General features: G+C 40.6%; 1 non-coding gene across 1 annotated transcript; it reads left to right on the top strand.

Annotated features, from left to right (window-relative positions):
- Positions 1–3,454: 3,454 nt before the first annotated feature.
- On the top strand, positions 3,455–3,651 carry LOC139260557 (U2 spliceosomal RNA). The gene has a single exon (XR_011592813.1). It is a non-coding gene; the product is annotated as a U2 spliceosomal RNA (small nuclear RNA).
- The last annotated feature ends 352 nt before the right edge of the window (positions 3,652–4,003 follow it).

Here is a 4,003-nt window from a genome sequence, read left to right on the forward strand (position 1 = left end):
TTAGTGAATGAGTGGCAGGTCCCAGCTTCAATTAGTTTTATATTTTAGGCACAGAGTCAAAAATATTATTAGCCACATCACCTTCCATTGAGTCTGCTTTATCCACAATCAGCAGTATCTTGCTTGCCTTGGTGATGGATAAATTTGAAGTCCCTTTCGACTGTCTGTTCAATATTTTGAAGCTGTCTCCATATTGGTAACATTTATGATTTTATTTAATATACTCAGTATTCGAGCAGCAGAGTACAAAGTATAATTTAGAATTACATTACACATTATTGTCCTTTGGGTAGAAGGCATGGCCCATTCCTCATACCTTCTACTCATGTATGTGCCTATGCCTGTCTGGTGTTCTTCCTGGCCCTTCTACACTGAGAATGACCCAAACCTTCGAGGATATATACCAAAAACTGGAATTGTGGAAAAATCCATCCAATCATAGGCATGGCAGGCTCTGTGTCCAGGCCTTAGGCCTCCCCTATCTGTGTTTTAGCTTTAGCATAAGCTTTTTCTGTCTTTGATTTATGTTTTCATGGCTGATGAAGCAACCCAGTACCTTGAGGACAAGAGTTCTAACTAAATAAAGCCATGATTTTAGCATACTTTTCCCTAATTCTAACAGAGGAGAAATAAATCTAAAGTAATAAACCTATAGAATAGCAACCTTAATAAGTGCAATCTAGCAAAGCTTAATAATGAAAAATGGTAAAAGAGAAATATATTTGATTATATTTTAACAACTTACAAAAGCTTGCGCATTCCCACAGACATAGAAAGAGATAAGGCTGTAGCCAGCTCTACGTCTCACTCTGTTCTTGCCCCTCTCTTCTAGAAATAACAAGGCCACTTGTGATACTCCACTGGCCAGAAGTTAGCAGTCAGTCCAAAGCCATGTATTTTTGCAGAACAGTACCTTTAGAGAAAAGCTTAGGGTCATTTAACTCTTTCAATGCCTAATCCCTCAAAATACGCTCAAAAGCCCATATTCTTACAGTGTCATCAACCACTCCAACTTGGTGGTTATCCCTCTTTTTGAGGCCTGCATCTGTCTCAAGACAACTAAAAGCTGCCCTCCTGACAAAGCAGATAAGCAGCTCGCCGGTCCGAAATTACTCAGCAACATCAAACAGAACAATTTGAAAGCAAAGGATGTGCCAAGGTATTCCCTGCCATGTCATTGACTGCTGTGCTGCTAATGCCACGTAATCGCAGAAAGGAAAAAAATCTACTACTGGCAAAGGTTTACACCTGAGAAGTAAACAGTTTTACTCTTTTCAGATTCTGAGAATCCTGCTGTGTGTTTTCAGCATTTTCTATTTTTAAATACAAGAGGAAGTTCTCAAGTTATATTTCCTAAAAAGAACTGCTGCTTTTATAGTGAGATACCACAGATGCCAGTGACATTTGTAATTTGAAAATCTGCCAGTTCTTGTGAAATAGATGTTATTACATATAAAAGATGTTACTATTTTACAAATACAGTATACATAATTTTATTTCAGGTCATGTTTATTTAAAGCAAGCTGATTAACTTATTAATGAATCATCAATAATATATTTGACAGTGATTTTTATTTATGATGATTATGTCCAAACAATGTTAGTTCCTTAGTGGGCAACTAGATACTGTTCCAACATAAAAATCAGGTTGCAAATAAAACATAATTTTAAAAACTCATGCACCCACCCATATAAAGTCTCTTATTTGTACAGCCATGGAGAGGTTTCTAACTAGAAGTAACATTTGCACGTAAGCCAACTATATTTAACTATGCTAATACTTGTTTCACAGTTTGCAGGAAATGCTCTCAGCTACATATTCTCATCAGTTACTTGTTACAGGCGTGGGCAGACAGACGTAATGTACACAATTGCGTACAATCATTTTCAGTGCCATCTCTGTAGCAGCAGCAGTTTGGTGTTTAAATAGTTGTCATGCTGGTGACGCTGTTTGGGTTTTTATGCTAATGAGAAGATAAGAAGTAGCACTTACTGTGGTGCCGACAAGGTTGGTGACTGTGCTTGAGTCCCAGGGACACACACACTTATGTAAGCAGCTGCATGCATTGTACACAAACATGTACAGTTTTTCCACTAAGTGTGACAAATCAGCTTTTGCAGTGTAAGCTCTTGCTAGAGAGTCCATTCCCAGAGAAAAGTAACAGCATCAGGTCGGAACTAGAGCTGGAATCAGCAGTAAGGTGTGTCAGGGACCAGAGAGTGGCCAGTGAGGGAGGGGGAAAGGGTCATTTTATGAACCGAAGAGGTAAGCATGCCTCTGTAAAGGGAGGGGGTGAGTGTTTCCATGAAAGAGGGAAAGAGTGCCTCTGTGAAGAAGGGAGAGTGTTTTTGTGAAAGGGTCTCTCTATGAAATGGCTAACAGTGTCCCTGTGTAAGAGTTCAGGCTTTTTCCAAAAACTTTTTCATATGTGTAAATAGCTGATATTAATTTCCATAAGTAGACCTAATCACTTATGAACTGATATATGTCCTTTTATACTTTCCCATTATACTCTGTTGTTTTTGAGTTATTGTAGCCCAATTTATAAATGGAGCATAGAGTGCAAGGTTAGGATTTATTTGTACAAGACAACGGTTAGGCTATAGCAGTTAGGGTACTGTGTGCAGTTTTGGGTACATGGAGGAGTACTGAGTGTTCAGTTGAGGAAGTGGTAGGTGGCAATCAACAGGAGATTTCTTTGATATTGTTTGACCTGAAGCCATGAGACTTTGTTGGATCGGAGTCAATACTGAGGGCTCTTCCATCCATTGTATACCACTGTGCATCCACCTCAGATGGGTCTATTCTGCCGCTGGGATAGGACAGAGCCAGGGATAGTGATGGAGGAGTCTGGGATGTTGGCTGATAGATATGATTCTGTGAGTATGACTATGTCACACTGTTACTTGACTAGTCTGTGGGACAGCTCTGCTAACATGGGCATTATTCCCCAGATGTTAATGAGGACTTTGCATGGTCAGCTGGGCTGAGATTGCTTAAATCTTGTCCTCATACAATGCTTCAGTCCATGTGATTTTATTCTGCTTATTTTTAAATTTGATATTGATTGTTTACAACTGAATGCCTTGTTAGGCCAATTCAAAGAGTATTAAGAGTCAACCATCTAATGTGGGACTAGAGTCATGCATAGGCCAGATTGGATAGTGGTGGCAGGCCCCCTTCCCTGAAGGGCATTCGGTTCCATTTTGTTTTTTTTAATGGATTTTCTTCTGATGCTAGACCAGAAATTTATTCAATTCAATTTCACAACTGGCTATGGTGGAATTTTATGCACCACCTCTTGGTTGCTAGTCCAGTACTGAGAGTCCACCAATGTGAGGATCACAAAATCCTGCAAGAGAATTCTTAAAGCAATGCAGCTAGCTATAAAAGGGGAAATTGTAGTGGTAGAAGAGAAATTGATTAATTATTCACAATGGCAGAGCAAAGACTATCGCTTCTCGGCCTTTTGGCTAAGATCATGCGTAACTGACCTGACAGGGGAGTAACCATGACCCCAAAGTGGTTCTCCCTGGATCAGGAAGGTGGTTCTCCTATGCTTTTTGGAAATAGGAGGTGGGTGGGGTGGATTGATCCATCCACCTCCATGGAGGTGTGTGGGGTTGCTGACCCATCCACCTCCATGGCACGAACCTGGTATTGCAGTACTTCCAGGAACAGTGCAGTGGCTCTCGGCCTTTTGGCTAAGAGCATTGGCGCAGAGTGATCCTTGGTGTGTGCAAGGTGACCTCTGGCGTTTGTGATTTGACAAAGAATTGGAAAGATTGGCTACGAATAAAAAAAAATGTGGACAACAGTGCCCCTTTTGATGCTGAAGAGTTGTACATTCTACTCCAGAAGGAGCACTAAAGAAGCATAGCCATACTTAGGGCTGAATGAAAGCACAGGTGGCAATTGCGTGGATGGAGGTCACTGACTGAGTCAGTGCAGTTGCCTAACTTCCTTGTACCTGGCTGCAAGTGAAGAAGAAATATGTTGGTA

Source organism: Pristiophorus japonicus, chromosome 3 (genome assembly GCF_044704955.1).
Source record: "Pristiophorus japonicus isolate sPriJap1 chromosome 3, sPriJap1.hap1, whole genome shotgun sequence".
NCBI lineage: Eukaryota > Metazoa > Chordata > Chondrichthyes > Pristiophoridae > Pristiophorus > Pristiophorus japonicus.